General features: G+C 43.4%; 1 protein-coding gene across 1 annotated transcript in view; it reads right to left on the minus strand.

Annotated features, from left to right (window-relative positions):
* The window catches only part of MYLK4 (myosin light chain kinase family member 4), a 105833-nt gene that overhangs the window by 43446 nt on the left and 37532 nt on the right, over positions 1–24855 (minus strand). The window lies entirely within an intron of this gene.

Genomic DNA, 24855 nt, shown 5'->3' on the forward strand with positions numbered 1-24855 from the left:
CACATTCACAGAGTGTACATAATCTTTTCCCCTGGATGATTTAATATCTTTATTAAAACTCAAAAAAGGAATTTTGATGGTATTAATCTCAACCTTATAGGGAAACACACTTTCTCAAAACAATGTTTTATTTTAATAATTAATAATGTTAAAGTCACTTTCCTTACTAAGTTCAAGTAATAATCAAAGAACACCAACTCCAAAATAAAAGTTGGGAAAGTTGACACTGAATCTACAAACATATTCATACTTAGAAATAAAAATGCGTGCTTCTGAGTACTATTATTCCCTGATGAAAACCTCAGTTTTAAAAATTTGCTTTTGAGCGTTACATTTTGTTACATTCTCCTCTACTGGGTTCGTGAATGATTTTTCAGAGAATACCAAAGAGCTGATCTTTGCTCATCAAAGTTCATCTTCACAGATTTGCCATACAATGTAACCTTCATCATAATTTTGGCTATGGGAGAAAAAAAATCATGGCTCACCTTTCCATTTCCTCTGCTAACAAAGTAGAGAAATCATCCAGTCTCAAAAGAACTGTATTTACTTCGACTTAAACCGTTAGTCTCAGGCAGCCCCAAAGTAAATCGGCTATTCTAATATGCTTAGGGATTCTGACGGCTCTCAACTCTCACAAAGCTTGTTGTTTTGGTTAAACCCAGGACTATATGTCCTAGTCTACTTAATCTTCTGGCCTATGACTTTGTACTCTGACTCATAACTAAAAGTCCCAGTTCCCATGAAGAAACATGGTTCCCTCAAGGCAGAAGTCAACATTATAGGAAAGCCTGAGTTCATCTTCTGGCTTTTGCGTCTCCATATATTCTCTCATAGCCTTGAACACAGTATCTGATTTCTTCCAAAATAAGCTACTATTTTAAAAATTTGAAAAAGTTTAACCTCCCTTCTCAAGCCGTGTACCTATAAAATTTCAGATTGTCCCCATTCTTTTAGAAGATATTTTGCCTTCTTCAGCTTGATAATAACAGAATGATCATGGTTGCTATGGCCTTTAGCCTGTTAGTGGTACTCATCATTTATGTTTAATCAGGACAACTCACTGCTATTTGACATTTCTTCCCACTTTGGCCATCATAATCCTTTATCAGTCTTCTCATCTACTAGTCTACTAGGCATCTATGAACAGTGAACTGAGATTTCTTCCTCTTGGAAAACTCATGAGCCCTTTCTACTCAACTCTGCACCAATCATTCCAAAATGTGGTCTTTATTTCTATCATACAATGAGTAGATCTTAACATCTGGTCATGCTGTAAGGATCTCAAACTTTACATATCAAAAGGAAAACATCATTTTACATCAACATCTTACATCCCATATTAGCTTGCCTTCCCGTTGTTTTAACTTCTGTCGGCGGTGCCATGAGACTTGTGTTTATTTGTGAATCTGCCCATGAGGCAATGGGGTCCCACTCAACGCCAGACAGAGCCAGGTCTGTGCCTTGCACCTTCCCACTGGGCATAGCTCACAAAGGAGGTTCACCACCTTAGAATTCAGGGCCACAGCAAGCCCCAGGACTGAGGTTCATGAATGGCACCAGGAATTCAACAAGCAAGCAAGCACAGCACATGGCAACCCAGGGAAACGCTGTTTGCAATTCCATTTGAACTAGTGTTCTGCACATTCTTCTTTGGCAACCTATGTGATTCCAACAGTCAGTCAAGGGTTGAGAATAATTGCCCTAGGGTTAGCTTGCTAATGTACGATCTCTCTAATTTGTAAAGCTTGTGCTAAATGGAAAGTGAATTCTGTAGCTCCAGCCAAGAATTCTCTTTCAGGTTTGGTTAATGATGGTTTAATTCACCAAACTTTAAGAGTAGGTGTTGGGAGGTGCTAGGATTTGACAGCAGAGAAATAAACAAAATATTGTCTCTGTCCTCAAGAAACTAACAGTCCAGAGCTGAAATAAAATAAAATATTCCATACCTGAATACATATTTTATTAAAACAAGAAATCATTTCTTTAAAATATTTAAGTAGTAATTGTCTATGTTGACATTTCTGCTTATGAGAGATGTCAATTTGGAATAAGACATAAATAAAACTCTTTTAGATGGAGGCATCAAAAATATATTCTTAAAAATTAATAGCTTTTGAGTACTAACATAAATGTTCTCTCACTTGTAAGTTTTCTGACATTGAATGCTGCTTCCAGTTTTGAATGATGCCTCACTCCTGCAGGCTGTGTTGAATAAACATGGAAATTGATCCCCCCAACACTGGTGTTATAGTTCTCAAGCCATGTGGTTCCTTAGGAGATTGAAATCAGCCCAGTTGTCCCACAGAACTGATGTTCATAGTGTCTTATTAGAAATTTACAGCCCCCACTTCCTCCCCCAGTCTTGAAAAAGTTACATTTTTCTTCTCTGAGATCCTTTCCCTGGAAACCAACCATCAGGTCTCCCAGACAGTATCAAAGAACTAAAACTCACCAGGTCACTATATCTGGACCATGAAATGCCAGACTCCTTATCTGTCATGATTGCCTAAACAACTACCTCCTTCCTGTTGACCAACCCAACTCCTCTTCCTTACCCCTCCCTAATTCCTGTTTTACATTTCTTCACTGCTATAAAAACTCCGAATTTCAGCTGGTTGAGGAAATGGATTTGAAACAGATCTCCCATCTCCTTGGCTACAGCACCCAAATAAAGCCTTCTTCCTTGATAAGACTCGAAGTCTCAGTGACTGACTTTCTGTGCTGCAAGCAACGGGACCTAGACCAAACCCCTGGTGTTCCAGCAATAAGATTAGACACATGGCTTTCAGTATTCTTTAAAGCTGGTGTTTAAAAGGCTGAACAGGATGAAGGGCTGTGTCATAGCACAGACTGTCTTACGGTAGCTTATAATATCACCAATAATTTGTTACCAGCAATGTCCGAGGTGCTAAAATTTGCCAGCCTTTCTTTTTTCAAATCAGTGGTTTCAAGTTTATTCCTTATAATAACATTTCTTGCACTTACTTGTCTCCAGGATTGTTTTCCTGAGTGGGAGACACAGGGGAGGAATTGTGGCCATTCTGCTGGCTTATGCATAACCACATACAGCTGTGTACATGAGACCAGGGTGGGAACATCCTCCTCCGTGTGTGCCACAACAGAAAGTGGCAAGAACTGCTGCTTCAGGCTCATATCAGTCCATTAATTAACACGTATCAGTGCCACAACTTCACCCAGCTGTTGTTATCCAGTTTCCATGCCTCTGAATTTCCCACAAGGACATGGTAAGAAACTCAGTTGCAGAAATTAATCTAATCATGGTATTACCATCAACAACTAGTTTAGTAACCATGGAGAAAAGGAAGTAAGATGACTTTAGCATGACATTTTCTTAATGAACTCAAGTTACAAATTATCGTTAGTGTTCTGGGTGTGTTAGCATCCTCCTACCTTCATGGTCAGGTGGTTCCATATTCTAAATATTCTTAGATTCCAATTACTTCAGAATCTTCTCATTAAATGTTCTTGCCTATGACTCAATAAAGATAAAATGAAATGGGGGGAAGATGTTCCTTTTATTTTCAAACTTTGCACTACTATGACATAGGAGGACAATTTTCTGTTTATCCTACACGAGCTTTGCTATGGGGTATCAGCCCTACGGAAGGACCATGACTGCAGAGGAACGCACTTTAACAGGGCAGCACTTATCTGATAAGCTAAGAAGTGCAAAGATGTTTTGGAAAGGCATCTGAGACATGCATTTAGTATGTAATCCATTAATTGAAAACAACTTTTAACAATGCTAAAGTTGGGTATCATTGGTTTCTTTTTTTTAAGGAAAATTTTAAAGTATATAACTTTAAAGTAGGCTCTACGCATTTCATCTGAAAGAGTGACATACAAATGATAAATGTTTTTCAAAATAACTAAAGCTCTTTCCTCCAATCATGATATCCTTGACAAAATGTGCTTCTGTAAAGATGTAAATCATGAAAATACAAGTTATACATTATGCAGGTAAATATGTATCAGGATATATTCGGAGTTGGCCATTTGAAGTGGATTTTTCTCATCTTTTGCTTTAAAGCAGAAGAGGGACTGCTGTTAACTATTTAAAGACAGCACCACCATGTTTCCACTAATGCTCACTGTGGTCTAAAGGCCTCAAGCACGGATGCCCCTCTCCCTTAACAACAGCTTCATCATGTTCTGGGGCTCATGTTCAGCAGAGGCCACCTGAGATGATAAATGACCTTTGTGGAGAGAAGCTATAAATCCAAGCTGGCTCCCTTTTGTCCATCAACGGCAGTCACCAGCTGTGTTCAGTAGCACTCACGTACTCTCTCTGACATGCAGGTCCTGGCTAGCAAATTCCAGAAGACGGGTCACATATGGGTAGGCTTGCCCAGACCCATGTGTCTACTTCAGGCCATTTAAACTCAAGTAGAGAGCCAACAGGCATCCAAAGCACATCGCCAGTGATGTAAAAGGTCAAGTGATCTCTGACTTGCACTAAACAGAGCAATGATAACAATGAAAACCCGGCAAATTCACTAGTCTATGACATTCAGGTTTTGAGAAACAGATTTAATGATTACAAAAGTCATAAGCAATAGCTTCTAAACTTAAGCTAAGCAGAATCAAATAAACAGAATTTCCAATGATTTTGAGGTACACTAAGCAGGACCCACTGAGGTTAAGAAGGCCCAGATGAGATGTGCCTCTCTTCACAGAGCCGGACTGCTGCACTGGGCTTTCACACATCGGGATTTTATGGAGAAAAGATTGGACACAAGCTACTCTCTGCTCCCACTCAACAGGGTACCTTGCTTCAAGCCCTGAAAAGTCCTGAAGAAAGCAGGCCATTTAAATTCACAAAATGTTAACTCCTGGATGGGATCCTCTCTCTCAAAACCAATGACTGATCTACAGCCAGGAAGCTGGGTTCTCATCCCATTTCTGCTAACGAGATGTGTACCCTTGAGGAAGGCATTTAACATCTCAAAGACTATGCTTCTCTGTCAAATGGGCAGACTTTCTATTGGATCCAAAGATTATTGTGAGGCCAAGATACGGTGACACATGTGAAAGCGCTTTTGGAAAAAGAAAAGCAACATAGTCCGGGCACGGTGGCTTACGCCTATAATCCTAGCACTTTGAGAGGCTGAGGCAGGTGGATCACCTGAGGTCAGGAGTTTGAGACCAGCCTGACCAACATGGAGAAACCCCATCGCTACTAAAAACACAAAATTAGCCAGGCATGGTGGCGCCTGCCTGTAATCCCAGCTACTTGGGAGGTTGAGGTGGGAGAATTGCTTGAACCCAGGAGGTGGAGATTGCAGCGAGCCAAGATCGCATCATTGGACTCCAGCCTGGGCAACAAGAGTGAAACTCTATCTCAAAAAAGAAAAGCAACATAAATACCAACCCGATTTAGTCTTTCCTTCAACAAGCATTTTCAAGTTCTGCACAAACAGAGCAGTGCACAGAATGCTTTCTCCATGGCCAAAAGAGAAGGTTCCGTGTGTGTCCCAGCGTGGAGTCTTTGTCACTGCTTGGTGAAATAGGAGGCGCGTCCATGCATGGCCCTGATACTTGGAACCACGCTCTCCCTTTACATAGCAGGAGGCACAAAGCTGCCCTGGCATTATGTTAGAGAGAACTCACTCCCCACCCCACGAGACAGGGCAGGATTTAACTGTCAGCAATGCCCTGGGGAGGTCGTTGAGGACCAGCAGGGCCAGGTGGTACAACCAGTACGTTTTAAAGGTCGTATCCCATATTTAGGCCTACGCATAGGCTGGCAAAGCTGCCCTGAGCTCCCATTCAGTAGAGAATCCGGCTTTGTAAAAATTCCTCTTCAAAATACAAGTAAATCACGGCCACTCCCACTCAAGCCCAGGATGAAGAATGATTTTTCTCGGGTGAAAAATAATACAAGCCCAAACCACAATGAGATAGTACCTTATACCCATTAGGATGGCTACTGACAAAGAAAATAGCAAGCGTTGGCAAGGATGTGGAAACGTGGGAACCCTTGTGCACAGTTGTTTGGAATGTAAAATAGTGCAGCTGCTATAGCAAGCAGTGTGGAAGTTCCTCAAGAAACTGAACGTGGAATTGAGGTAGGAGACCAGCAGGACTTGTTTCCCGCACCCGGACAGAGGAAGTGAAGAAACCAGCCACAACCAGCAGATGGCGACCAAAGCAATCCCTAGAGCTGGCCCCATTGCTCATTAGCATAACACATCCCACCAGCCCATGACAGTTCACAAACGCCATGGCAAAGTCCCAGAAGTTACCACTCCCTTCTTAGAAAGTTCTAAGTAACCTGCCCCTCAATTTGCATTAACTCACCCCTTAATTTGCATGTAATTGAAAGCGAGTTTGAATGAGTGTAAATACAGTTGCCAATACCCCATACATTGCACTCTGGATACACTGCCTGTGAGTCAGCCCTGCTCTGCAAAGAGTAGTACCATTCGATTAAAGATTACTGACTAACGTCACTGGCTCACCCTTGAATTTCTTTCCTGGACAAAGCCCCAATTTGGGGGCTCGCCTGTCCTGCATCAGAATTATCATATGACCCAGCAATTCCACTTCTGAGTATACATCCACGAGAACTGAAAGCAAGGATCTGAAGAGCGATTTGTGCACATGTGTTCAGCGCAGCATTACTCACCATAGCCAAAAGGTGGAAATAAACCAAGGGTCCACTGACAGCTCAATGGATAAACAAGATGTGGTATATACACACAATAGAATATGATTCAGCCTGAAAAGGAAAGGAAATTCTGATCCATGCTACAACATGCACGAATCTTGGAGACTTTATGCTCAGCGAAATAAACCAAACACGAAAAGATAAATACTGTATCATTCCATTGACAGTAGTCAAATTCATCAAGGCAGAAAATAGAATAGTGGCTGTGAGGGACTGGGGTCATGGGATGGGAAGTTGGTCTTTAATAGGTACAGAGTTGGCTGGGCGCGGTGGTTCACTCCTGTAATCCCAGCACTTTGGGAGGCCAAGGCGGGCAGATCACCTGCGGTGAGGAGTTCTAGACTAGCCTGACCGACATGGAGAAACCCTGTCTCTACTAAAAATACAAAATTGGCCAGGTATGGTGGCAGGCACAGAGTTGCGGTTTTGTAAGAAGAAGAGTTCTGGAGATGGATGGTGGTGATGGCTGCACAAAAATGTGAATGTACTTAACATCACTGAATTGGACACTTAATGGTTAAAATGGTATTTCATGTTATATGTCTTTTACCATAATTTTTTTAAAGTCATAAAAGCCAATTTCATCTACGTTGCTGTTTGGAACCTTTCTGAGAAGAAAATCAGCTGATCCAAACGATGTTGGGCAGAGAAAAGGGTGGTGTTAAGATTTACCTGTTGTATGAGCAAGAGGTTTTTCTCTCCTGTCCAAGCACAGGAGGCTTGCTGGATCTAGGGGAAAGGAACAGCTCCCTACAAGGCATCTAAATCAAGTTGACTTCCAAGAATGAGCTAGTTCTGTTTCAAGTGTCTGGCTTACAGGTGAGGGTCAAAACCACTAGCAAACATGCTCGTCTCAGATTCATGAATGCAGAAATTCTCACTGTCTCCCCATTTCTGAGAGACGGGACTATTTGTAGCATATGGAATATGAAAGGGTTTTCCCTGCCAGAGGAGATGAAATGTTTGCACAGTCAAATAACTCAGAACACGTGTGAAACTCCAGGCCCTTGGAAAGTCCAAGATTTATGGGACCTGTTCCATGCTAGCCAGGATTCCACGGTTCCTTGTGCACCGCCACCACCCAGGCTACCACAACTGTTGCCCCAGGGATTCCTGAGCCTTTGCACTCTGGTGAAAGCTCTCTGCTGCCTTAAACTCCAGTAAATGTTTCTTTGTACATACAGAGTAACGGAAACTACAGGAAGAATCCTTCAGTGATTCTGAACATTGTGGACAAGCACACTGGTTAAGACCGATAATCATCTCTCTTTCCTAATTTCATTCCCTCATCACCAAAGGATTTGAGGTTACTACCACATGGGCAGAACAACTATTTTTATGGACACAAAATCAAAGGAATTTTCTAGTATCATAGTTAACCAAAACATCATAAATCGCCCTTTCATTGGGTTTCACTTTGTCATAAGTTGAAAATGATCTTTATACCTGTATTATTAGCTAGGAGCAGAATGTGTTTAAGTGTGATCCTGTTTGGTTCAATCCTTTAAGGAAAATAAGTATATGCTGGTGTGTGCATTAAAATGTATCAAAGCAGTCACAAGAAGCTATTGACTGTGTTTGTTATGCAGACAGAAACTTAAATCAGGGGCATAGAGTACTCCATTTCAGCATTTTCTGTAGTTTGAATTTGTTACCACGTGCTAGTATGTGGTATTCATTCATTCATTCGTTCGTTCATTCAAGATAAAACCTGGCTATGCTCAGAGGAGTAAGACAGAGCCCTGGCAGAAAATTCGTTATCACCTAGTGGGGAAAACTGATCCACACATTATTAGTTACCATGTGTGTACTGTAATTGGTCAAGAACCTAGGTTCAAATCCTGACTTGGCAATTTCTTAATCATGTGATCTTGTATACGCTATACCTTTCTGTACCTCAATTTTCACCTGTAAAATGAGTATAGTAGTTCCTATCTGCTAGAGTTTTTATTAATATAAAATGATGAATGTATGTAAAGCAGTTAGGATGTGCTTGGAACACAGTGAGCTCTCCATTATGCCTGCGGTTACTATAGTAAAGGTATGAGACAGGCATTACACCAATAGAAGAGGGATTATCTTCTGTCTGGGCCCCGGGGTATCAAGGCTGTAAAGTGGAGATGCTGTTTGAGCTAGGCCTGAATGGGGAGAAGTGGTGTTCTGCCAGGTAAGAGGAGGGAAAGGACATTTGAAGAGAAGGGGACAGCATGAGCAGAGGCAGGTTGGTGTGACTGCCTGGTTAGCAGCCAACACAGGCAAGGTGAACTCCTGAACTTTCCTTCCAGGAGTGTCTCAAGGAAATGAGAAAGAAAGAGCAGCTTTGTTCGTTTTGAAAGTCCAGTACGTAATTTGTGTAAAGTCTGACCCTTCCTACGGCATTTCAGACTCACTTGTTAAATTTTCTTTTTACAGTCTTCTTGGTAGAAGTTCACACCTGATCAAACATCTGTAAATGAGCTAGTATAAAAAATGAAAATCCTGAAATATAAAGCAGATCCCTAAGCAGACCTCCAGAGCAGACATGCAGAATGGAGCAGGCCTCACACCTCTCGAAATCCAATTGACACCTGCTTCTGGGGCTAGGGAATGTACAATATGGCTGTTGGGCATTGGGAGATCCAGTTCAGCACCCACTAAGTGGGACTGGTCCTGCCAGTCACACTTCCATGGCTCTCCCCAGATCTGGCATTAGACTATAACCTTGGGCTTCTCAACTTAAGGGCACACTGAGTAAACAACTACATGTTTGAGATAGTGCACTAAGATGCCCTCATCCAATCCTCAGCAGAAACTTGTGGGTAGACATTATTTTTCCGTTTTATAGGAGAAAAACCCGGCCTCTGAGAAGTCAAGAAATTTGCCTGAGTTCCTGATGATAGTTCAGGATTTAGATTCATGTCTTCCAACTCCACATTTAGTGCTCTTTTCACTGCTACACGCTGTCTCCTCTGAGAATTGCCTTAAACTTAGCACCCCAGGATGTCGGCTTCATAGAATCATTGTGTGAGAGAAATAAGAAATCCTAGACATCGGCCGGGTGCAGTGGCTCACGCCTGTAATCCCAGCACTTTGGGCAGCTGAGGCAGGTGGATCACCTGAGGTTGGGGGTTCGAGATCAGCCTGACCAACATGGAGAAACCCTGTCTCTACTAAAAATATAAACTTAGCTGGGCATGGTGGCTCATGCTTGTAATCCCAGCTACTCCGGACGCTGAGGCAGGAGAATCGTTTGAACCTGGGAAGTGGAGATTGCGGTGAGCCGAGATCACACCATTGCACTCCAGTCTTGTCAACAGAGTGAAACTCTGTCTCAAAAAAAAAAAAAGAAAGAAAAAAAAAGAAAAGGAAATCCTAGACATCCAGTGCTGCAGTCTCCAAACCTACACCAAGAATCCCCACCATGCCCGTGATTCCAGATGCACTCCCAGCGTTGTCTACAGACTGAGTGAGTCATAGATTGCTAGTGGTCTATCCTATATCCTTCTCCATTCTTCTATCCGAACAGATACCTGGATAATGTGCTCTCCTAAAAAACTACATCCTTTAACCTCTTTTGAAGAAGGGGTAGTCACTAGTAAATAAGCATAAAAAACATAAAAACCTTTCAAGGAAAACTCTTTGCCCTTCCACCATCCTTCCTTCTTCAAGCTGCAGGGAAAGCAGATATGGTAGGAGCGCCAGCAGCCACTTTGGGACCATGAAGAAAAGGTCAGAGAATTTCAGAGACCTTGGCTGTAAACCACCTCTGGACTTCTTTATTGTGAGGGCTGATATCTTTATGTATAATATTTAATCCACCATGCGTAGAGCTCTATTTCCAGAAGCTGCATACAATTTCTAACTAAATATTAGCACTACTGAATGTATTACCATTGTTTGGATGTTTGTTTATACTGGTGTGGTTAGTAAGACTCAAATTTATTCAAAAGAACAACTGAATAAAAATAGCTACTAGTCATGTATTTTCTCAACAGGAAATAACAGAAGTACAGCTGCTATGATAAGGAAGCCTGTGAATGTTTTTCTTTTACATTAAGAACGCCTTTTGATATGGCTAGAAGTCGTGAGTCTCCTTTGATCCACAAAGTAACTTTCTAAGGCCAGTTATCTGGACTCACGATGTGGTCCTCTTTCCACCATCCCACTGACGTCATTTTGGACTGTTCTTGCAGACAGACCATATTAGCAAGGAGTGAGGGAAAACGGGCGCTTATTTTGAACAAAAGTCCTAGGGCTTCTTAGGGAAAGCTAGAACTCTCTACAAAAGGCTCTTCAAAGGGCAGGACATGCAGCTAAATCTTGAGTTACGTTCTTGAATCATATCCACCCACATATATGAAAAAACACTCCAGTCAGCTTCACTCATAAAGACCAGTACATCGAATTTTTATCAGTGAGAAAGGCGGGGAGGGGAGGAGGACCAGACCAATGGTATTAAAAAGAAATAAACCAGCAGCAATTCTGTAAACTGGAAGGATGAGGCATAATCCCCCCACCACGTGCACACAAGCACCTCATGTTTATAATAGTTCTTGAAAGAGTCCCAAGAGGGCCACCCTTTCACAGGTAAAATTATGAGTTTGAAAGCAGCTAAATACAGTAACTTCCTACCCAGCTACAGAAGTGCCTGTGCCAAATAATTTATTATTAACTGTCTGTGAAAATGTGTGGCATTTTATAGCCCTTGAATTTTGTGCCTCTGTTTGGTGATTTATTAATTATAAATGGCATGTTATATCTCACAGTTTGTCTTTCTGTTATATTCATTAGTGTAAACCCTCAACAATTCCAACTTTGGGTAGATTACAAGTTCATTTTTAAAAATATAAAATTTATTTTAAAAGAAGCACAAATTGTATTCCAGGCCTATAAATTCAGTAACACAAATTAACAGCTAACAAAGTGAGGCTCAAGTGTGTGCCATATCAGAATTCACATCAACAAGCAGCATTTGTCATCAGAAAAACTACTCTGGGCTGGATGTGGTGGCTCAGCCTGTAATCCCAACACTTTGGGAGGCTGAGGCAGGCGGATCACCTGAGGTCCGGAGTTCAAGACCAGCCTGACCAGCCTGTCCAACATGGCGAAACCCCATGTCTACTAAAATACAAAAATCAGTCCTATTCCCAGAGATTATAATTTAATTGACCTGGTCTTTAGAATTTTTAAAGATTTCCCAGGTGATTCTAATACACAGACAAGTTTAGGGACCACTGTCCTAACATTTTTTTTAAAAAAAAAGCAGAGACTAGGCTGGGCGCAGTGGCTCATGCCTGTAATCCCAGCACTTTGGGAGGGCGAGGTGGGTGGATCACGAGGTCAGGAGATCGAGACCATCCTGGCCAACATGGTGAAACCCCGTCTCTACTAAAATACAAAAAATAAATTAGCCAGGTGTGGTGGCGGCACCTGTAGTCTCAGCTACTCAGGAGGCTGAGGCAGGAGAATCGCTTGAACCCGGGAGGTGGAGCTTGTAGTGAGCCGAGATTGCGCCACTGCACTCCAGCCTGGGCAATAGAGCAAGACTCCGTCTCAACAACAACAACAACAACAAAAGAAAAAAAAAAGCAGAGACTAAAACTAACGAAACAAAGCAAGTTGGAGACAACAGAGATTCTGCAGGGAAATGAGAACTTTAAAAATTACTCATCAATATTAGGCTAGTGCAAAGGAAAGTGCAGTTTTTGCCATTAAAAGTAATGCAAAAACTGCAGTTACCTTTGCACCAACCTAATATCTTCAGGGAAATAAGAAAATGTATTAAATCTATGTCACAAGAATAGGATTCATGTAAAGAAACATTCAGAGAATAAAAAGAAATTATTGGAAATTAAGACTATGATAGTAGATAAGAAAATTTAAAGAAAGTTTTCACAATGGAATAAAGAAGTCTCCCTGAAAGCAGAGCCACTAGATATAGAGAAGAAAAATAAAAGCAAAAGGACAGGAAACGTAAAGGACTAGACTAGGAGATCTAACATCCAAATATTAATAATAGGAGTTCCAGAACAAGAATAAGAGAATGTGGGCTGGGCATGGTGGCTCACACATATAATCCCAGCACTTTGGGAGGCTGAGATGGGTGGATCACGAGGTCAGAAATTCAAGACCAGCCTGGCCAACATGGTGAAACCCCATCACTACTAAAAATACAAAAATTAGCCAGGCATGGTGGTGAATGCCTGTAGTCCCAGCTACTTGGAAGGCTGAGGCAAGAGAATCGCTTGAACCTGAGAGGTAGAGATGGCAGTGAGCTGAGATCAGGCCACTGCACTCCAGCCTGGGCAACAGAGCGAGACTCCGTCTCAAAAAAAAAAAAAAAAAAAAAAAAAAAAAAAAAAAGAAGAAGTTTCCCAAATCACTAGAGAGAGAAAATATAGGCCACATACATAAGATCAGGATTCTGAACGTATTTGGGCTTCTCAACAGCTGCATGAAAGCTAGAAGACAATGGAAAACAAAGTCAAACTATCAATGTGTACATGTAAAATTAAGACACTTTCAGAAATGTAAGGTCTCAAAAATATACAACCCTCCATCATTCTCAGAAAACTACTGGAAGATATATTACATCTAAACAGGGAGTAAAATAAGAAAGAAAAGCAAAAGATATCTAACATAAAGAGCATAAAGCGACAGGGTCTTTCCAGACTGTTGGAGAGTCGAAATCCTCAGGTACCAGCTGTGCTTCAGACTTAGAGGGCAACTACTGTAGAATAGAATAAAGCCCATATTGGTTAGAAGTCTCTTGGAGAAATTTCTTCAAGAATATAAAATTGATAGAATATTTAATAAATCTGAAGGTACATAGAAAGGATTTTGACAATTAGTATATAGTGTGGTTTAGAGTTGGAGATGTGTTTTTCAAAAATAAGCAAGTTTTTAAAAATCAAGGCAACCAATAACTCCAGGGAAAAGAAAAAGTTGAGCAGGAAATAAAAATTTATAGTAGCACTCTACATAGCTTTCAGCCATGAATAATAACATTTTCAAAATCACAATCATTGAAGCACTTTTTATTTAACCAAAAATTATAATATAACTATGTTGAGAGAATGAGGCCAAGAAGTAGGACATAAAAGGTGTGTGTGTGTGTGTGTGTGTGTGTTGAAGTTGAAGGTGGAAAATAGAAGAGACCTAATCCTCATCTTTCACTCTACAGAGGTCAATTTTTAAAACCCAAATATGAAAAGAAAAACGAACATATGCATATTATTTAGACACATGGAGGTAAATAACAAAAGAATCAGATAAAGGAAATGAAAATGTTTACCTCTGGTGAGGGGGAATGGGGACAGAAGGGGTAGGAACTGCTGTGTCTTAGCAAAGTCTTTGTAAAATATTATGACTCTTCAAATTATGTAAATGCATAATGAATATAAAAATAGAAAGATTTTTATGTAAAAATATTTTATACATCCTATAATGTTTTAATTATGAATGAATTGCCCCAATTCTTAGCATGACAATATGAGAACCTATTGTATCACCATCATATGCATTTTTTCAATGATATACCAGCTTCTCATATTTTTGCTTCTTTAAGTTTTTTTTAAAAAGCTGAGTCTGGGCCGGGCGCGGTGGCTCAAGCCTGTAATCCCAGCACTTTGGGAGGCCGAGACGGGCGGATCACGAGGTCAGGAGATCGAGACCATCCTGGCTAACACGGTGAAACCCCGTCTCTACTAAAAAATACAAAAAATTAGCCGGGTGAGGTGGCGGTCGCCTGTAGTCCCAGCTACTGGGGAGGCTGAGGCAGGAGAATGGCATGAACCCGGGAGGCGGAGCTTGCAGTGAGCTGAGATCCAGCCACAGCACTCCAGCCTGGGCGGCAGAGCGAGACTCCGTCTCAAAAAAAAAAAAAAAAAAAAAAAAAGCTGAGTCTGGGCATGGTGGCTCACACCTTCAATCCCAGCACTTTGGGAGGCTGAGGGGGGAGGATTGCATGAGCTCAGGAAATCAAGACCAGCCTGAGCAACATAGTGAGATCCCATCTCTATAAAAATTCAAAAAAATTAGCTGGGCATGGTAGCACATGCCTGTACTCCCAGCTACTCAGGAGACTGAGGTGCAGTGATCACTTGAGCCTGCGAAGTCAAGGCTGCAGTGAGCTGAGATCACGCCACTGCGCTCCAGCCTGGGTGACCGAGTCAGACCCTATCTCAAAAATAAAGAAAAGAAAAAGCTATGTGAGTCCTGATAATTATTAAGATAATTCAGTGAGGTTCTAACTGAAAACTTTCTGTTCTCCATACTTGTGAAACATGGGGAAGAGTTTATTTTCAAGCTCTAATTTGAAACAAATTTGCTGAAGCAATTGGGCGTTCAAATATTGGGGAATAAAACAGATGCAAAGATTTCTCAAAAAGACTGCTGACCTCCCTCACACTGAGTTAGCTTGAGGTTCTCTCGCCCTCACTGGCACCCCAGGGTCTGCATTTGTCCTTTCACTTAGAATCAATTTTCCATATTTCCTCTTCACTCATGGCCCCATCAGAGCACCTCGTAAACTTATGGTTTTGGCTTTTTGCGTCCTCAATAAGAGCTCAGGTGGAAGTGGTCGGGTTGTGGGTAGCTCTGGCTCCAGTCATCTCTGGCTAGACAGACGCCCTTCATTAGGCTGGCAGCACTCATAGGAGTCCCACTATTTCTGGGATCTAAGACAACTTGGTTGTCTTCTACGCAGTTATTTTGTCAGTTTCTGATGTGCTTCACACTGGCTTTGTTGAATGATTATATATATATTTTTTGAGACAGGGTCTCTTTCTGTCATCCAGACTGGAGGGCAGTGGCGCGATCTCAGCTCACGGCAACCTCTGCCTCCCAGGCTCAAGTGATTCTCCTGCCTCAGCCTCCTGAGTAGCTGGGATTACAGGTGCGTGCCACTACCACTGGGCTAATTTTTGTATTTTCAGTAGAGACGGGGTTTCACCATGCTGACCAGGCTGGCCTTGAACTCCTGACCTCAAATGATCCACCCACCTTAGCCTTCCAAAGTGCTGTGATTACAGGCGTGAGCCACGGTGCCTGGCTGATTGATTATTTTAAAGATGACCTTGTTTTCCTTCCCTTACCCAGCATCTGCTACAGATGGACGATGCACATAGAGGACTTTCCAGTGACTGCTTAGTCATTGTCACCAAAAACCCATGTCTCCCAATGTTCCCGCTCCTGAGGTTCCAAAAAGGAGTTGTCCTGGATAGGGGCACGTTAAGAAATCCCAGAGGGTTCAGATCTATAGGAGCTATGAAAGGGTTCCTCCAACTGGATCCAGTCGGGGAGAAATCAATCACTAATGCAGGGAGAAAGGTATATAGGGACATGTCGTCACTTAGTGCTGGAGAAACGAAGCGTGAAGGGTTGGTAGAAGCCAAAAGGGAAATCATAGAGGGAAGAATAAAGCTTTTTACTCCCAAGTTAAAATCACACTACAGAAATCCATCCTTTAGACTTCTACGGTCAGTTGCTAAAAAGTCCAAGACATTTGAGCCTACTCCAAAGTGCATTTCTTGCAGGATATTTTGAGGGAATTCATTTTGTAATGATGGGGTGAACACAGAGCCCAGCCTGATCTGTCTCTGAATATTGTACATAGCACAGCGACACACAAATAGAAAATTAGCAAATGTCTTGATGATTAAGATCATGTGATAAGGAGACCTCGTATTCTATTAATTCAAGAAGTACAATTTTCTAAGTTAAAGCCCGTAACACAACAGAAGCATAGTAAAACTATATATAATTAAGAATTGGCTGGGCATTTTGGGAGGTCGAGGGGGATGGATCACCTGAGGTCGGGAGTTATGAAATAGAGAGCTCATGGCGGGATGATCAGTTGTCAGGTATGTTATTAATATCACAGAAGGCTGAGTGAGATGTACTCACGTGTCCCTCCAAACTACAGGATTCTTTGATTTTTAAAAATGTTAAATTCGGATGTACTTTGAGTTCTGATGTATATTCTCCCAGCCTGGCCAATATGATGAAACTCCATCTCTACTAAAAATAGAAAAATTAGCTGGGCGTGGTGGCACACACCTGTAATCCCAGCTGCTCAGGAGGCTAAGGCAGAAGAATCACTTGAACCTGGGAGGCGGAGGTTGCAGTGAGCCAAGATGGCCCCGCTGCACTCCAGCCTGGGCAGCAGAGTGAGAATCTGCCTCAAAAACAAACAAACAAAAAAAGAATATGGGGCTAGGCATGGTGGCTCATGCCTATAATCCCAGCACTTTGGGAGGCTAAAGTGAGAGGATTGCTTGAGGCGAGGATTTCACGACCAACCTGGGCAAGATAGGGAGACTCCATCTCCACAAAAAGAATTAAAACAATTATTCCGGCATGGTGTGGTGGTACACACCTATAGTCCGAGCTATGTGGGAGGTCAAGGTAGGAGGATTGCTAGAGCTCAGAAGTTCAAGGCTGCAATGAAGTATGATTGCAATGATTGCAGTACTGCACTCCAGCCTGGGTGACACAGTAAGGCCCCAACTCAAGAAAGAAAGGAAAAAAGAGAGGGGGAGAGAGAGAAGAGAAAGAAAGAAAGAAAGAAAGAAAGAAAGAAAGAAAGAGAGAGAGAGAGAGGGAGGGAGGGAAGGAAAGAAGGAAGGAAGGAAGGAAGGAAAGAAAGAAAGAAGAAAGAAAGAAAGAAAGAAAGAAAGAAAGAAGAAAGAAAGAAAGAAAGAAGGAAGGAAGGAAGGAAGGAAGGAAAGAAAGAAAGAAGAGAGGGAAAGAAAGGAAGGAAGAAAGGAAGGAGAAAGAAAGAAAGGAGGGAGGGAGGGAAGGAAAGAAGGAAGGAAGGAAGGAAGAGAGAGGAAGGAAGAAAATTTTTTAAAAGAATATGCTGTAGATAAGTAGAATGTAAAGCTTATCTTTTAACTATTGATAGGCAGAGCACTTCCTGAAATAACCTCATGTGTTCTGGGAGAATATACATCAGAACTCAAAGTACATCCGAATTTAACATTTTTAAAAATCAAAGAATCCTGTAGTTTGGAGGGACACGTGAGTACATCTCACTCAGCCTTCTGTGATATTAATAACATACCTGACAACTGATCATCCCGCCATGAGCTCTCTATTTCATAAGCGTTCTCGCACGGAACGAGCTCAGTGTTTGGAAGGTCTAGTTTTATATAACAAGGTGAGTAAGATAACCCTGGTCTCTTATCTTTAAGACAGACTTTAAGGGGGTTTTCCAAGGAGTAAGCAGTGGCCAGTAAGCGCTAAGCCGTCCCTTTCTCTGGCTGACCTCTCTTGTTATCAGTTGCAAACATCTCATGGAGTTAAGGCATTAAGAAGACTGAAATAATCTACATATCCAGTATGTTTGGAAAATATATGCTGTTATTAAAGTCCATAGATTATCTTGAGACTCTCTAACAGCAAAATCGCAAAAAAGGAAAACGTTTTGTGTTATAGACCGATGTAATAAAAAGCAGAAAGATGTAGTAGGTGAGAGGAGAGAAGGAGCCCAGGGCCAGCAGAGTGGCAGCCATTTTGCCAGGAAGTAGCTTTAAGTGTTTTTGGACTGTTAGGTGAGTGGCTGGCCTGAAACCAGATCTCAGCGTTCAGGGGCTACTTCGGTAAATTGCATCCTTTCAGTCATTGAGAAAATTACCCACTCCAACTTAGAGGAGACAAAAGCCATGCCCAGAGTTGTTAGGTCATTACCAAATATGAGAAGGCAAAGTGAGAAGCCAGAATGGCTCAAAGGAACCCCAAACTAAAGTAGCTTCCACATCCTTAGCTGTGCCTAGAATTTTTTTTTTTTTTTTTTTTGAGACAGAGTTTCGCTCTTGTTGCCCAGGCTGGAGTGCAATGGTGGGATCTTGGCTCGCTGCAACCTCCGCCTCCCGGGTTCCAGCAATTCTCCTGCCTCAGCCTCCTGAGTAGCTGGGATTATAGGCATCCGCCACCATGCCGGGCTAATTTTTGTATTTTTAGTAGAGATGAGGTTTCACCATGTTGGCCAGGCTGGTCTTGAATTCCTGACCTCAGGTGATCCACCACCTCAGCCTCCCAAAGTGCTGGGATTACAGGCGTGAGCCACTGTGCCCGGGTGCCTACTATGTAATTAACTAAATGATTGCCTGGGCTAAAACAAATTTCTGTGTAAATATCTTAAAACTGTATTATTATCTCACAGCAGGAGAGAACGGTTTCGTGACACAAAATAGTTTGACATTGTGAATGTGTCAGATTCTGCGATCTGAAAGGTGGCCTTGTTCAGCCCACTGCGTGGCTTCAGAGATGTGGGCAGGACAGGTGGAACCCAATCTAGAGGATTTGCTCTTTCTGGTCTCACTGTCGGTTTTCACAGATCTTAAAGAAGTGGCTCCATTAAGTCAATCAAAGCCTGCTCCCTTTTAAAGCAAAATGAAGCCACTGCTCAGCCTTAAACATAAAAACCTGGATTCCACTACTCTAAGATTCTGTCCACAAGGAAAGAGAAGACCCTGGAAAGCCCCACAGTGCTGTCAGCGTTACCTGGAAGTTGGGAGAGCTGGAGGAATGCCATGGAAAGGGCTGCCCAGAGCTAGAGGCAGGGGCGCTGAAAAACTCTGCCTTCTCCTCTAGAGTCTCAGGAGGGGCCCCAATCCCTGACCCATGCACAGGTGAGTGGGAAGCCCCCCAAAAGACAGCTGCTCTTCCCAGAAAATGACAGGCAGTGCTTCAAAACTGTAGAGTGCCTACAAACCGCTCGAGGTTGCATTTGGACAGAAGGATCGGAAGTTTTAATTTCATAGGACTGGAACGGGGTTCTAAAATAAAAAGTAATAAGATGGTTCCTATCTCATCGTCATCATTATTATTAATAATGGCTATAATTCACGCCTGTAATCTCAGCACTTTGGGAGGCCGAGGTGGGCAGATCATGAGGTCAAGAGATGGAGACCATCCTGGCCAACATGGTAAAACCCCGTTTCTACTAAAAAGACAGAAATTAGCTGGGCGTGGTGCGCCTGTAATCCCAACTACTCGGGAGGCTGGACCCAGGAGGCAGAGGTTGCAGTGAGCCGAGATTGTGCCACTGCACTCTGGAGACAGAGCTAGACTCCGTCTCAAAAAAAAAAAAAAAAAAGCTAGCCTTCACTGAGGGCTTATAGTAGCCCTGGTACAGCCCTTACGTAGTGCTCACCTCATCCTTGTATGGGTTCCATTTTCCCCCATTCTACACACAATTAAACGGAGGCACAGAAAGGATAAGTAAGGAGCCCAAGGTCATTGAGGTAGTCAGTAGCAGAGCTGATATCTCTGTTTTCAGACGTGATCCAGGCACCACAGTTTGAAAAACAAAGTCCCCGGTGGCTCAAGCCTGTAATCCCAGCACTTTGGGAGGCCGAGACGGGTGGATCACGAGGTCAGGAGATCGAGACCATCCTGGCTAACACGGTGAAACCCCGTCTCTACTAAAAAAATACAAAAAATTAGCCGGGCGAGATGGCGGGCGCCTGTAGTCCCAGCTACTCGGGAGGCTGAGGCGAGAGAATGGCGTAAACCCGGGAGGCGGAGCTTGCAGTGAGCTGAGATCCGGCCACTGCACTCCAGCCTGGGCGACAGAGCAAGACTCCGTCTCAAAAAAAAAAAAAAAAAAAAGAAAAACAAAGTCCCAATAAATGGCATGAGACACTGGGCAGGAAAGGCTGCTGCAGGACCTTGCCTTTGTTTCTCCTGATTTGTCTCCAGGTGTTTCTCATATGCAAGACACAGGCAGTGCAGGGGAATCTTACGGTTTTCTACGGAAGGAGAGGGGTCTGGGTCCTCGTCTCTCTGAAGAAACCACTTTTACGTCCTTTATTTAACTCATCATGTATTGTCTGAAGAGTTTTATTTAAAAAAATAAAACCAGTCTGACGATGTCCAGCCCTGGAGAGGTGCCAGCTCCTTTGCCAGGATCTCTGTGTCCCGCAGCCGACCTGCCTTGGCATCCTCATCTTCTGCCACTTCCTATTTTACCCCCACGTGCTTGCTGGGCTCTGAATTCTCTTCCATCTGTCTTTCCTCACCCTCCTGGCCCCACTGGCTCCCCAGCCATGCCCAGAGAAGTTGGCACTCCAGCTGAGGCTGCAGCTGGGAAGCCCGTGAGGGCCCCAGAATGTGTTTTCCTTCTTTCTGTCCTGGTTATCACAGTGGCCAAAATTCCACCAACCTGGAAACCAAGCACATCCACATCTGCTATGACCTGATCTTTCAAACCAATCTGTCATGTGCCCACCTCCCAATCGCAGGGTCCCTGGCATCTCTTTCTTCTTCCATCCACGCCCACCCCAAGAAGCTATCTCTGCTGCTGACCTCAGAGGAAAGAGAATCTCTATGGTGGATGGCAGATCCTGGCTTTCTATGTCTCTGCCTTCTGTTGCTACCTCCCCACTTTGCTATCATAGGGCTCAGCAATAGAATGGAATCTGCCGGTTGCTATGTGTACACACACGTCATGGTTCAAAGGAGATGCCCACTCCCTCCTGGCTCACAGTCCACCAACTGTGCTCACGCTCGGGCTCCCAAGGTTCCAGCTCTTTAGCTCGCACTCTTTCTAAGCCAGTTACGACACACACTTCCTGTGCCAGCCCCACTTACAGGCCATGCCCCTATTATCATGCAAATAAAAATACAGGATGCCCAGCAAATTTCACATTTCAGATAAGCAGCAAACAACTTTGGTATATGTACCAATTATTACAAACTTATACTAAACATGATCCACCATTATCTGATATTCCAGTTTCACCAAGGGTTCCTGTATTTCCCTTAGTTTCCTGACCCTAAACCTTGCCTGCAGCAGGGGCCAGGCTCCCTCAAGGAGTGCTTCTCTTCAGGCCTCTCGGGATGCTTTCCAGACTGGGGACTTTAGTGGATCGGATGTGTTTTAGTGACTTTGAACCTCACTGGGGAGGGGGTGAAGGCCTCATGCTGTTCCTCTCTAGAAGGTATTTTTCAGCATTTACACACCAGGACCACTGGGAGAGAAGTTTCTGAGGACCTACCCAGGATCCTGTTAGGACCTATATGAAGGCAGTGGCTTCTGATTGTTTTTCATTTACATAAGCAAGAAGGGTGGCTGGAGCAGTCCCTCCCAGCTGGGCCACTGGGCCCAAGGCAACTTCTTCCCTCCATCCAGACAGAAACACAGTTGGCAGTCTTCAAATGCTGGACTTTCTCCCTAAAGCACATCGCCTTACTGAAAAACTCACTATACTTCCTTCAGAACTTCATGATTTGGGGGTCTCCCAGATAAAATGTCAGTGGTTCGACAATAATGAATGGACAGGTAGCTAAGAACAGTGTGCTGAGGAAGTGGTCCAGCACACCGTCTGCCCGCAGCACGCAGTTCACACCCTCCACGGAGCTGCCCTTCGGGGAAGTGAGGGGCTGAAAGCAAGTGTGTGCTCCCTCCGCCAAACCCAAGGAGGGGAAGCGCTGTCAGCTGGCCAAGACGTGAGCCAACAGGGCACGTAGAAGGATATCCCTGTCAATCTACTGCCCCCGAGGGAGCCCCTCTTTTAATTTTGTGCCTGCTGGCTTGGACTGATCCATTATTCTCGGAGAATTGTCCAGCATAGCCGGAGGAAGGATGCAGAAAACGGGCAAGGGGTTGAATCTGAAAACTCCAGTTTTCCTTCATTGCAACATTGAATGAAAGGCTGTAAGTAGCCACAAGGGCAGGTCCCCATGTGGTTAAAGGCCCCGGCGTTCACTTAACAGGCGAATTTCCAGGCAACATTCTCTTACTCAGCACTTTTAGTCAAAATAATCAGTCCAGTGTCTGTGGAGGAATGAATAGGGCAGTGTAGGAATCCCCTGTTGCTAATGAAACATTTAAAAATCCAGGACAGTAATGGCCTGTGCTCTTTAACACAGGGGAGATGCTTACCACAGCCCCTCCACACCCTGTTTTTTTTTTCTTATTTGCAAAAGGAAAAAAAATAGAATTTATTCATCTTAAAAAAATATGAAGTGAAAAATTATCCATTAGCACAGCAAAGACCTGTTTCCAGGAAACGAGTTTTAAAAAGAAAATTCTCAACATCCTAAGGTTGAAAGCGGGAGGTGTCACGACTTTCAACGTGAAGGATGAAAGGGCCACTGTGTCCAGGTGCAGTTCAGGCTGGCCTCGTTTCATCTGTTACGGGAGGCTGCTTAAACCCCTGGTTGTAGTCCAAAAATATCCTGGCAGTTAGCATCCTGCATTAAAATTTATAAACCACGAAAGACCTTTTCTTACAGAAAAGCTAATTCAGGCTGGATAGCCTTTTAAAAAAAAAGATTTAAAAGGGGTAGTCATCAGAAGAGGTTATATGGAAAACTAGAGGTAAGTAATGCTTTTCACTCCCCCAAAACATACTAAAAATATAGCAACAGTAATTTCAGAAGGAAGGGAAATGGTACCAAGCATAATTTCATTTCTAGGAAGTCCCAGGAATGAATCCTGGAACTGCTAGAATTAACTTTTAGGGGTGACAAAAAATGGTAGGAATATTATGAGGAAATGGGACATGACAAGAGGATGTAAACAGGCTGCACCTTGGTGTCTCGGCTCTGGGGCTGGATAAGAGGCCCCAGTTTCTCTGGACTCTGGATAGGCAGGTCTGAAACCTGGTCACTGAGCCATGGCCACTGGAGGTGCTTCTCCCTCTGCCTGGCCACAGTCTTTCACCCCGTGCTGAGCCTTTGCTGAGCGCCTCCAATGTGCCCCGGCTTCAGTCCCCACTATCCTTCAGGTGCTGATGAAACTTCACCTGCTCAGAGACGCCTTCCTTAATCCCTACAGATGAGATAAAATTCCACTGCTCTGGACTCCTATGGCACCTGCTCTGGTCTTAACCCTGAGCACCCTTTTCCACTGCTGAATTCTCTCTAAGATTGGTGGGGGAGGGAACTGTTTCTTTTATTCATCGTTGTATTCAACCTCCCTCACTCATCCAGCCCACACCCACCCGTTGGGTGCTTAATGGATACTGGTAAAATGAAGCAATGTTATTTCCTGTGAGTCCAGTTTTATATGCTTACGTTATCTTTTATTACAAAAGGACCTGAGATTTGGCTCCAAAGTTAGCATTTTAAGGAGACTGGTGAGGAAGAGCAAGTGGCAGCAAGTAGGTGACCATGGCGTCATCCTTTGAGCAGCGGGGAGGCCGTCCACAGGCAGTCAGGCTGATCATCTCCAGGGAGCAGAGGGTGCACTCCATTTCTGCACAAACTTAAGTGAGAGGGAGGAAGCCTAAACAGACCTGGAAATTGGCCTGGACCAGCCTGCTCATACAACTGCAAAATGCACCTGGAAGATTATAGCCTCCAAGACCTATGCTGGCCTTTGGCCAGCCTTGTTTTCTTCCTGATTCACGTAATCAGACATGCCAGCTTTCAAGAAATGGCAAGTTTCTGGAGTGATGGTAATAATACCATTAATAATGATTTTAGCTACCATTTAGTGAGTGTTAACTTTGTGCCAGGCACAGTCCCAGCATTTCATGCACAGTATATATTTACCTGCACAGCATCCCAGATGAGAACAATAGTGTTAACCCCGTATTTCAAATACCCACTCAGCAAGCTGCAGAGCTTTACGTAGGTCCAACAGCTTGTCATGACAGGCACTGGAAACCCCATTTCTTTGGCCTCTTCTATAGATACTAGTGGATATCTGAGCACTCAGGAAGCACTCAGTAAATCCTCTCAACTTAGCCAGAGCAGGGTAGAACAAGCCCTTGTATTTCTGTTTACAGAAGCGTCCACCCAGGTCTACACACACAGCCACAGAGTCAGCCTGAGTGGATCCTGGGCTGACAGAGTTTATCGGCCAGCTCTGCTGTGGCCCTAGGAACACCACACTGTGTCTATCACGCCAAGTGACCCCTGAGACCCACTGGAGCTGAGAGAGTCTGAGGAGGATGTTAGATCAACATCCTGGGTGGTGACCCTACATCACAGAGAGTTTGGGCCTCACTCCACCTAGCCCTGGCTGTTCCTTCCAAACATTCTTTCACTCACAACCTTCCTTGACCCTCTGTCCCCATCTGCTCCCTTGATCTATTTGCGGACATGCTTAGAGCTAAATAACACTGGAGTTGGATTTCATTCAATTTCTCAAGTCAATTCAAGGAAGGTTGACTTTATTATAACTATTCAGGCAGAGAATGGCCCTTCTACCTGTGTTCACACAG

The sequence above is a fragment of the Trachypithecus francoisi genome, unplaced genomic scaffold, assembly GCF_009764315.1.
Source record: "Trachypithecus francoisi isolate TF-2019V2 unplaced genomic scaffold, Tfra_2.0 Lachesis_group10, whole genome shotgun sequence".
NCBI classification, from domain to species: Eukaryota; Metazoa; Chordata; class Mammalia; order Primates; family Cercopithecidae; genus Trachypithecus; species Trachypithecus francoisi.